Source organism: Spinacia oleracea, chromosome 4 (assembly GCF_020520425.1).
Source record: "Spinacia oleracea cultivar Varoflay chromosome 4, BTI_SOV_V1, whole genome shotgun sequence".
Taxonomy (NCBI): domain Eukaryota; kingdom Viridiplantae; phylum Streptophyta; class Magnoliopsida; order Caryophyllales; family Amaranthaceae; genus Spinacia; species Spinacia oleracea.
This window is the reverse complement of record NC_079490.1, coordinates 102,215,078-102,227,021: the sequence shown is the minus strand read 5'-3', so window position 1 is coordinate 102,227,021 and position 11,944 is coordinate 102,215,078. Positions and strand designations below refer to the sequence as shown.

General features: G+C 42.4%; 1 pseudogene; it reads right to left on the bottom strand.

Annotated features, from left to right (window-relative positions):
- Positions 1–3,558: 3,558 nt before the first annotated feature.
- LOC130460290 (uncharacterized) lies at positions 3,559–3,659 on the bottom strand (annotated as a pseudogene).
- Positions 3,660–11,944: the final 8,285 nt, after the last annotated feature.

The following is an 11,944-nucleotide window of genomic DNA, read 5'->3' as shown; positions in this document are numbered from 1 at the left end:
AATAATCAAACTAAAACTAATAGAATCTAGTCGTCTCCCCGGCAACGGCGCCAAAAACTTGATGAATTAAAAAGTGATACCGTAAGTGCACGGTGTCAGTTGTTAGCAGATACTTAGCAAATACGGGTCGATCCCACGGGGAGATAAGTTATATTAGTTTTTGCCCAATTAAATAAACTATTTCAGTAAACGAAAGTAGATTTTGAGTATTATTAAATAATAGAACTAAAGAAATAATGTAAATGAGAAATTATCAATGAATTAAAGGTCTAGGGCATACGTTCGGTCCACCATGCTTATGCCAATCCAAGAAACCAAATCAATTTGACAATGAAAAAAACTAAGCCGAGTAATTAAAGTACATGTTAATCCTACGCCTCGGGTCTTAACACTTTCAATCCAACATATGCAATACGGTCGCTAGCATAATTAGAATTGGCAATTGCACCAAGCCTCTAAGAATATGATCTTTTAATTTTAATTCCTATTAGCTAGATAATCAATCCATGATATTGGCCAATTACATGAATCAACAATTAAAACAAATCAATTGGAATTACTCAAGCAATAATCTATAAATTTACAAACTTTAATGCATAACAATCATGGTATACACATGGCTTCCCTTACTTAGCCCTAGAAAACGACTACTCGCTTATAATTGAATTAGCAAACATAAAAGAGATAATAAATATGAATTCCATAATCAAAGGACAAATTAATCTAAGGGACGAAAACAATAATAATGAATTAAAGCAAAAACAATAATAAAATTACCTCTAGATTGATGAATTGAAGAAAGGAAAAAACTTGGGTTCAACGGAAGAGAGAACAAAAAATAACGCGTGTTCAAAATTCTAAGGGAAATAAAAGCATAAGGGAAATAACGTAATTCCCTTGAAGTATTTATATGCTTCCTAAATTCTAAACAAAATAGGAAAATAATAATAAGTACATAAGTTAATATTTAATTGAACGATCAGGAGAAGGGAGGCAACGGATCCACGCGGAATCAGATGGGCGCAGAAACAAGCGGGCTCGCTGGTCGGTCGCTGGTTTTCGCGCCCAATGACATGAGTCGGGCCAGCGTTGTGGGCTGTGGGCTGATGAGCGACATTTATGTCGCTCTTAGCTTAGGATTTTATGTTAGTTTTTATACATTTTTATAGTTTTTAATAGCTTTTTGTGTGAATTTTATAAGTTTCGTTCCATCTTGTGCTTTATAGGTGATTATGATGAAAAGTAATAGAAAACAAGTAGAATCAAGCCAAAACAGGGCTTGTGCGATCGAGTAATGGTTTATGCGCCCGAACAGAGGAGTGCAAATGAATACAAGGAATATCCAGTTCTGTGCGATCGAACGTGCTCTGTTGTTCGGTCGCACAGGATTGATTTTTGGAACCAGAAGGTCTCTAATTTGGGATGCGATCGCAGAGCCTTCAATTCGACAGCACATGTTTTGTACGACAGAACGTGCTCTGCTGTTCGGTCGCATAGGTTTGGTTTTTGGGATCAGAATGTCCCTAATTTTTGATGCGACAGCACAAGGTCATCAACTCGACCACACAAGAGTTGTGCGACCACACAAGGCTTTTCGTTCGAGCGAATCTTGCTGCAGAGGAATTATGAGCTAAAGAAACCCCATTCCACCGAACATGATTCTTCGTTAGGTCGCACATGACGAAGGAAATGTTCTTCGCTGCCTTCGCTCGCACAGGACCCAGTATGCGCTCGAATGACTCATTTACGTTCGGTCGCACAAAAGGTCTGTGCGACCGAATGGTTGCGCGGGCTGCTCTTATTCGAATTTTGGCTTCTATTTGGGGAAACTTATAAATAGATTTTTCGATTATTTTTTTAAGAGTAGAATTTTAGATAATAAATTTAGATTCTAAAAGTTAGTTTTTCAGCATTTTTCTAGAGAGAGAAACTCTCCTCCATTGAAGCATCAATTTGTAATTCTCTAAACTCTTCTTCTAATTTTGTGCAATTCAATTCAATTTCTTAATTCTTGCCTTTGTTTTGATTGTTGATTGTTCTATAACTCTTTCAATTCTTGAATTCTTCTTGATTTTACTTAGTTACTTTGATTCTTAATTCTCTTGTTGATTGTTCAAATGATTGTTCTAGTCTTTGATTCTCTCTTCTTAATCCTTCAATTTCATGCTTGCTAGTGTAGAATTAATAGATTTCTTGATTTCTAGAATGGCTAGTGAGTAGATTTAGGTTAGGGAAAGGGGAGAATCTAGGGGCCTAATTAGGGGAATTTGATGATTTAATTGATTAATGATTGATGTGATTAAATTGATTTAGTGCTAGGATTTTCCATGATCAGTTGAGTAGTAGTTGCAAATGCTAGTTGATTGAGTTAGATTGGAATGTATGATTTAGGTTTGGCAAGACATTGTGAGCCTAGTTCATGCAAGTGAATGATAGCACCTATTATATGCTTGCTAATCTAGCTTAGGACTATGCGAGAGCTTTCCATAGGCTAGGTTGCTTCGCGTGCTCTATCCGAGAGGTGGCGAGTACGTCATTAGTTTTAATTCCCCTATGTGCTATTTCATTGCATCATTCATGATTACTATATGGTAGTTCATTTCCCCCGATTTCCCTAGACTATCCCCAACTCCCTAACGTTTAGCTTCCTTGATTCAATCTAGTTTAATTCTTAGTTTAGCATCTTAGTGATAATTCAAATCAAACCTCTTGTTCGAATTAGCTTGACAATTAAACTTAAGAACCATCGTTTCTTTGGGACGATCCCTTTACTTGCCACTATAGTTGATATAGTTGGTTAGTCTAGTGGTTTTATAAATTTTGTTTGATTGAGGCGTTGATCTTTCAACGACGGAAAAACGCCTTATCAAAATGGCGCCGTTGCCGGGGAACAGTTGTTGTTTTTGAGTTTACGTTGAGACTAGTTCATCATTAGAAAATACAAAAACATTGCAATTTCGCTTAGCTTTCTTTTTCCTTAGCATTCCTCACGGTTTTTCTTGAGTTTGTATGCTTGTTAGGGGGCGTGCTCGTCAAAGGACCCTCCATCCCCTTGACCTCGAATTGGAGAGGACACTTAGGAGACAAAGGCGTGTACGGTCTAGCTCATCAAGCAATAACATATTCGCATCCTTGAGTGTTGGTGAGGAACAACAAGAGAGTGAGCAAGTTTTTGAGAACATGGCGCTCCCGGTTAAGAATTTGGGAATACCGGGGGCATTCGAAGTTACATGTGGTATTCAAGCCCCAACAACGGGTGCCAACAACTTTGAGATCAAGCCCGCCTTGATCAATTTGGTGCAAAGCCACCCCTTTTGTGGGAAGAGTAATGAATCACCTCACGAACATCTCAAACAATTCGAGCACTATTGTGACACAATCAAGCACAATGGTGTCACATCGGATTATGTGAGGTTGACATTGTTTCGGTTCTCTCTACTTGGGCGAGCAAGTGATTGTCTTGACAAGGAGGTCAAGCCCAACTCACTTCGCACTTGGAGCGAAGTGACAAGTGCATTCTTAAACAAGTTCTATTCGCATGGGAAGACGGCGGAGTGTCGCCACAAGATTCAATCCTTTGAGCAAAAGCGAGATGAGTCACTCTTCGAAGCTTGGGATCGTTTTAAGGAGTACCAAAGGGAATGCCCTCACCATGGGATTCCTAAATGGTTGTTGCTCCAAAAATTCTACTTGGGGTTGAGTCCAAGTTCGAAGACAAGTCTTGATGCGGGCGCGGGAGGCCCCATTATAAATAAAACTGAGGATCAAATAGAGGAAATCATTGAGGATGTAGTTCAAAACTACCAATCTTGGCATGTAGGAACAAGGAATTATGATGGGAAAGGTAGGAGTGAAGGTGGTAAGGGTTCGGTGTACGCCATAGAGCAAGCACGAATGATAGAGAAGCTTACCTCACGCTTGGAGAAGCTCGAAAACACACCGAGCCAACCGCCATCACTGTCTACAATCCCTCCTCCCTCGGCCACTCTTCTCTCCAAGGGGAAGGGCAAGGTTAGTTCTTATCGCTCAATGCCTCCGGGCACCTTCTTTTGCGAAAATTGCCAAGACTATAGTCATTCCCCCGATGCATGCCCCTTAGTTCATAACTTGTCATTTGTGGATTATGGCCCTTCGTATGAAGGCGAGTTTGATGTAGAGTATGCTAATGCCGTAAATGAGAGGTCTAGGAATGATAACCCTATCAATCCTAATTTTGCTAGGCAACCTAGAGGGCCCTCCATGTATGGTCCCCACCAAGGCTATGGCCAAGGAAGTGGGTGTGATAGCCAAAATCGAGGTGGCTATAGAGCACAAGGCTATCAAAGCCAAGCGCCCTATGATCAATCTCAAGGTTTTGGAAATCAAGGCCAATACAACCAAGGGAGTTATAATCCCAACCATCAAGATGGAGGGGGTTATAACTACTCATATGGGCAATTTAGGGGTGCCTCAAGTGGGGGTTATCCTTTGAACTCGGGAGGTCTTTATGGTGCATCTCAATTTCCACCTCCCGGATTCAATGGACCGAGGACCTTTGGCAACCAATATCAAGCAAACCTTAGTGGTTATGGCGTTGCACCTCCACCACTCCCGCCTCTTAAGTCTAATCTTGAGGCTCTTACGGAGTCGTTTGTGGGGGCGCAAGCCAAGAAGAATGTCGAGTTTGAGGATGGATTCAAGCAATCCAACACTCACTTGAAGATGATTGAGATCCAACTAGCTCAACTTGCAAATACCTTTAGGGAACATCATGCGCATGCTAGTCTCCCACCCCAAAGTCATGCTCCAAGGCAAATGAATGCCATAGTGACAAGGAGTGGGAGGATTTTAGATGATGTTCCTAGAGCTAGTAAGGTTTCTAAGCCCAATGGGAAGGATCAAGAGGGAGTCATTGAGTCTAGTGACAAAAATGTGGTAGAAGAGGAGCCTCCCATCAATGATGAAGGTGAAACTCCTATACCAAAGGAGGCAACTCTCCTACTTCTCCCCACTCCTAAACTTCCCTATCCCCAAAGATTTATAAGGCACAAGTTGGATGTGCAATTCTCAAAATTCCTTGATGTTCTTCGAAATTTGCACATCACCCTCCCCTTTACGGAAGCATTGAAACAAATGCCTACCTACTCAAGGTTTCTCAAGGAAATCTTGAATGGGAAGCGGAATTGCGACGTAAAGGAGACGGTGAACCTCACCGAAAATTTTAGTTCTATCATTCTTAACAAAATGCCACCCAAACTCAAAGACCCGGGAAGTTTTTCTATCCCTTGTGCTATTAAGGAGCTTGAAATAAGCAATGCCTTATGTGATTTGGGTGCTAGCATTAGTATACTACCTTATTCGGTGTTTTCCAAGCTTGACGTTGAAGATCTTGTCCCAACCAACATCACCTTGCAACTTGTCGACCGTTCGGTCAAGTATCCTATTGGCAAGGTTGAGGATGTTCCCTTAGTTGTTGGCGAGCTTACTTTCCTTGTGGATTTCGTCGTCTTGGACATTGATGAGGATGCCCATACCCCTATTATCTTGGGGAGGCCATTTTTGGCCACCGCGGGTGCTCTTATCGATGTGCAAGAAGGACTAATCACTTTGAAAGCGGGAGACGCCAAGGCTAGTTTCAAGCTTGCAATTGATGAACATTGTTGCTCTAAAATGAAAAGTTACATGAAAGTTGACACTCTTGCTTGTGTTGAGCACAATCATTCTTGTGCCATTGCTTCTAACATTGCTTGTGTTCTTGAGTGTGATTTTGAGATTGATAGGAAGATGAAGAAGGATGTGGAAGAGAGTTCCTTTGTGCAAGGAGATCCCTATGATGACGTCATTACCATTCCCGACACATTCGGGATGGATCTTAATGATGAAAAGTCACTCACTCCGGCATCTAATGGTAAGAAGTGTATGAGTAAGAAGTCCAAGCAAGGCAATCCTATGCCTAAAAGGACTTGGTTTGGTCCCCACTCATTAAGTGGTGGTTTGGGTAAGGGGTTTGTGCCCAAGGAGGCCAAGAAAAGTTTGTTGACTAGTGTTGACCCGAGGTTTGTTGTGTTTGACCCCCCTTGACTTTTGGGGGGGTCCGTCAAGCTAATGACGTTAAACGACCGCTACCGGGAGGCAACCCGGTTGTCTAACTCCTAGTTTCAGTTTTTGTTAGATTTTGTGCATTAATTTCCATTAATTAGTTTAATTTTCGATTTAAAGGGGAAGCTTGTAGAACATTTGCAAAATCATGTTTTGTGCGACCGAACATGCTCTGTCGTTCGATCGCACAAACCAGGTTTTTGAGACAGAATGGCCAGTTTTTGGTATGCGATCGCACAGTTTCAGATATTCGATCGCACAAGGTCTGTGCGACCGAACGATTCTTTCTGTTCGATCGCACAGGTCTGTGCGATCGAACGGCTTAATCTGTTCGATCGCACAGCCTGGCGGAGCTGTTTCTGAAGTCTTTAATTTCAAAAATCGCGAGCCCTCCCATTTTTTCTTCTTTTCTTTGACTTCCTCTCATACTCTCCTCTCCATTGCTCCCTCTTCTCTCACTTGCTACCACTACTCCTCATCAAATTCATTCACTTCCCTTCACAAATTTCACTTCCCATTCATCAAATACTCTCAATCTCTTTCATCCCAACCCCCAAAATCCCTAAATTTTCAAATTTTTGCAAAATCTCCAAATTCTAGGGTTTTTGTGAAATTGCGTGTGTGGTGAATTGGAGCTCTTGAGGATACTTGGGATCGATCCTACACTACTTCCTTTGCTTGTGGTGATGATTTCTTTCCTTTAATTCTTGTATTTCGTTCCATTTTCACCATGTTCATATTGTTTTTGATTTTTCTGAAATAATTGATTCTTGGGTGTTTGTTGATGCATGTTTGTATTGTGGTTAATCTCTAATTTTCTAGATGAGCTATGCATGTTTAATTCCTTGTTCCATTTAAGCTCTAGACGTTATGAGATGATTTTGTGAGATTTTGAGCTCCCTTGACTATACTTGTTTGTGGAAGTGTTGTTTGATTGATTGCGGTTATTGTTGTGGAGTAATGTGGTTAGCTTAAGCTTGTTGAGGAGTTGGTGTAATGTTTTGAGCTTGATGATGAATTGATGAAGATAGTTTAACCTTAGCTCTTGTAGTAGTTCGTTTGTCCTAGATTGTGAACTAACTTAGTTTACCCTTCTTTGTGTGTCTTGGTTTATTTCTTTTTGTTTTGTAGATTTTTGCTTAGCATCCACTCATCTCAATGGCACCAAAATGCTCCAAGAAGAACCCCACCGCAACCGCGACCACCTCTCATCAAAGAGGAAGGCAACTACGGCACCAACCCCGCCGAACATGGAAACTTTCGGAATTGAGTTCGCCGAGCAAAGGTCTTGGGACTTCTTCGAGCTCCTTTCCAAGAGGACAATTAAGCCTACCAAGCTCTTCCATCGGGATAGTGTTCGTAAGTTGGGGGTCGAGGCCGAGGCTGACAAGTTGATCAAGGGCCTAGGGTGGGAAGAGTTCGCAAAGATGAGTGCCCCAACCTATAAAAGGTTGACATTGGAGTTCCTCTCCTCGGCTCGGAAGAACCTTGTAGAAGATGAGGATGGTGATAGTGTGGTGGAATTGAGCTTCCAAGTCCTCGGTCGCCAATACAAGTTGAACCACAATCAAATCAATGCCCTCTTCTCCTTCGACTCGGACCATGGTTTCATCACGAACCCAAGGGCCGAATGTGCTAACACCTATGATGAAAATCGTTGGTGGAGAGAGCTCATCGGAGACGATGGGGATTTCTTCTCCGCCTCGGCCAAGTCTTCCGCATTCCATCATCCGGCCATCCGCATCATGAGCCGGCTCCTCATCTATGCCCTTTTCTCTAAGGGTGCTACTGGTGCCTTGTCGGGCACGGAACTTGGTGGCTTATGGTTGGCCACACAAGAGGAGCAAGGGGTACTTGATATCGGGCAATTTCTCATTTCCCGGATCGTCATAGCCACTTGAATAAATCCGACATCCTCCTTGGCGGCATGCTTGCTCTTATTGTTCGGCTTCTACCGAACAACCCTCATGCCAAGAAAATGGCGGCTTTACCTCCCGTGGCCGGTGGTGAGGTCTTAAACATCCGGGCGATGTTCAATGCTACTTGGCTCCACTACACCACCAATGAGGCGCAATGGATTTGGCTTGTGCGGAAGAACGATTTGTGCTTTCTTCCGCACCCGCCCAGCACTTCATGGTCCCCTAATGTCCGATACTTGCTTCCGCGGCATCAAAAGTTTATCAAGGCTGCCGCCGTCGCCACTTCCGAGCCTACCGGTACCACTACCGAGCCTACTCAAGCTCCCTCTCGGTCTCCTAGTCCTCCTCCTCCGAATATGGGTAACATACCTCTCTCCTCTCCTTTTGACATGACGGGTTTGCAATCCACCCTTGCGACTCTCTTGCAAGGGCAAGAGGACCAAGCACGTGTCTTGGCTTCTCTTGCTTCTCAAGGGAGCCGCACGGGGGATTCATTTCCCGATTTTGACTCGTCCTACTACGGTAGGCGGGTGTACGACTTTCATGTTGACAAAGGGGACTTTGCCCCCTATGTCAACTACCCTTACCACCCTCCCAAACAAGGGCCCATCCCTAGTTGGAATGAGGAGCGTACACCCACCTACCCGTATTGGACGGGTCCATCCCAACCCGGTGTCACTCCCCCCTCCTTTTTGCCCTATGACTATACTTTGATGAGCGGTAGTGACTACCGTGGTGACCCTATGTACCCCACTCCCCCACCGGTGGATCGGCCTAGTGAGTGGCTCGAGGATTTCACCGGGTGGCCTAGGGGATACATGGGTGGTTGGGATGGCCCCCGAGGAGAGCCACCCCCTTGTGCCCGAATATGGTTGGCCGCCCTATACCGACGCTACGGGTCCCGATGTGGACCCCACCTTCAATTTCACCCCGTTCACCGATGACGCGGCTCTTGCTTATCGTCTTGAGCGGGATGAACATTGGAGGATTTATGATGCAAAGGGTAAGGGGCATTCCCCGGGCCCTTCTTCTTAGGGTTCACTCCATTTCTCCCCCATCTTGATGTGATGGTATGCTTGTGATTAGCTTGGGGGAGAAGTGCGGAGTAGGGGTTTGCTATGGGGAGTGTTTGATGTTTGTTGGTGTGAACTTCTTGCCACTTCATGTGGTTGTATATATGATGATGGGTTTTGCTTGTTTTGTGTTTGTTTTGGTCATTTGGCCTTGTCTACTAACATTTTTCTTGATTGTTTTTTAGTGTTCATTATGATTTGGTTTCGTTGATGTGCGTTACCATTTTCCACCTATGCCTTGTTCGTCGATTCTTTGGTGAGTTTGTTTGGTTTTTACCGGTTCTTTGCGGGACTTGCTCCCACGACATTTCCGGTAATATCCTTCTATCTCACATGCATTCTTTGGGACGGGCATCTTGCATATAGGGCATTTGGTTGGATGGGTAGTTGTGCCCCTCCTTGCTTAGTTTTAGGCCTTGAGGACATGGCCTATTTCTAGCTTGGGGGGAGTTTTGTTGTATAATTGCCTATTTGTGATGCTCATATCTTGGAAACCATACCATTTTGTGCACTTGTATATGTTAGTTCTTTGTTTTTAGTTTGATTTTAGTCTCTTTTCTTTTCGTTTGTTTTGTTTATTTCTTTTTATTTTCCTTTTTGGTGTGTTTTCTTATTTTCTTTCTTTTTCTTCTTTTTCATTTCCTTTTGTCAAGGCAAGTTTTTCTAGGTTTCCTTAGGCAATATTCTTGATTTGGGCAAATAAAATTGGAACTTGTAGACTAGAATGCTTTTATTCCCAATTGGTAGATGTTTACACGGTTTTTAATGTCTTGGGTCGAATTTAGGATTTGGTGTTAAGGAAGTTGGTTAGAATTTTGGGTAGCATGCGTCTTGAACCCTTGGCTTGTGGTAAGATGGTGTCGATCTCTCTAGTGATTTGAAACCGGAGAGAGTGGTATTTGCTCCCTTGTGAGGTTCATGTTCAAATTAGCCCAAACACATTTACATATATTGAGTGGCATGGATCCTTGGAATTGACTTTCTTATCTCCCAAATTTGACTATTTCCTTCCCGAGACCGCGACCGAACTACTTTAGGGGACGATAGAGGCATTTCTTTCGGTGACTATTTTTCTTTTTAGTTTAGGACTTTATTTTCTATTTTTCTCATATGTTTTTGTTTGCATTTGCCCCCTTGCTAGCCATTTGAGCCTTGACCCTTCATTTCTTAGGAGCACATTATAAGCCTAATAGCCTTTGTTTTTTTTTCACCCTTAGAAGTGATAGTGAAGCTTAGAGTTATGATTCTTGTTGGTTTTGGAATGATTATGCATATTTGAGGAATGATGTTTATTGGTATGAATGGAAAAGTTTGGAAAATGTGTTGTATATAGTGAATACCTGATCCAAAATAAAAAATGAGAAATAAAAGTTTTGAAAAAGCCAAAAATAGAGAAAAACAAGGCATGAGAAAAGTTTCAATTGAAACACAAAAAAAAGGAGAAAATCAAATCAAGAAAAGTGCAAAAAGAGTTGTAGTTTAGAATTGTTGTTGAATAAGCTTGGGGGTACCCCAAATAGGTGGTATGAGTTTGTATTTGGTTCGTTTTTCTTGAGTTGAGTTCTCATTGCGCTTCACTTTAGGTATGAGCACCAAATTATCAAATTTGTTCCACACCTTACCCCTGGCCTACGTTACACCCTAAAAGTCCTCTTGACCCTTTTGAGTTGAGTCATTGTCGGTGGAGGGAGGATTTCGTCAATTTTTTGGAATGGGATTGTCATGCTAAGATGTCGGGTAGCCTATCTTATTTTCTCCGGCGCCTTCGCGGTGTCTCGAGACGCTACTCTCAAGGGTGGAAAAGATCTAGAGATTTGACGTGGTATGGTCGGTTGAAGGGGAATTGATTAGTGTTCAGCCTTAGTTCTCTTTGCTTGACACTTGAATCTTTCACTCGATTTAGGACATTAGTTAGCGTGTACTCATCTATTTGATTGGTAATGTTAGTGTTCTTTTATACTCGTTCCATAATAAAGGCCCTATCTTGGATTTTGTAGTTTAATTTCTTTTCTTCTCTTTTCTTTTCCTCTTCTTTTCTTTCTTTCTTTTCTTGGTTTGTGCTTTTCATTTTTAGTCTTGCCTTGATTAGATTTGCTGGTTTTTTGTGTTTGTCAATTTTTTGGAATTCGATTAGTTGCTCATTCTTTCCTAGTTGAGTTTAGTTTGCTAGAGAGTAGCAAACTCTTAGCTTGGGGGAGTTTGATGAGGGACATTTATGTCTCTCTTAGCTTAGGATTTTATGTTAGTTTTTATACTTTTTTATAGTTTTTAATAGCTTTTTGTGTGAATTTTATAAGTTTCGTTCCATCTTGTGGTTTATAGGTGATTATGATGAAAACTGATGGAAAACAAGTAGAATCAAGCCAAAACAGGGCTTGTGCGATCGAGTGATGGTTTGTGCGTCCGAAAAGAGGAGTGCAAATGAATACAAGGAATATCCAATTCTGTGCGATCGAACGTGCTCTGTTGTTCGGTCGCACATGATTGATTTTTGAAATCAAAAGGTCTCTAATTTGGGATGCGATCGCAGAGCCTTCAATTCGACAGCACAGGTTTTGTACGACCGAACGTGCTCTGTTGTTAGGTCGCATAGGTTTGGTTTTTGGGATCAGAATGTCCCTAATTTTCGATGCGACAGCACAAGGTCATCAACTCGACCGCACAAGAGTTGTGCGACCACACAAGGCTTTTCGTTCGAGCGAATCGTGCCGTAGAGGAATTATGAGTCAAAGAAACCCCATTCGACCGAACATGGTTATTCGTTCGGTCGCACATGACGAAGGAAATGTTCTTCGCTGCCTTCGTTCGCACAGGACCCAGTATGCGCTTGAATGACTCATTTACGTTCGGTCGCACAAAAGGTCTGTGCGACCG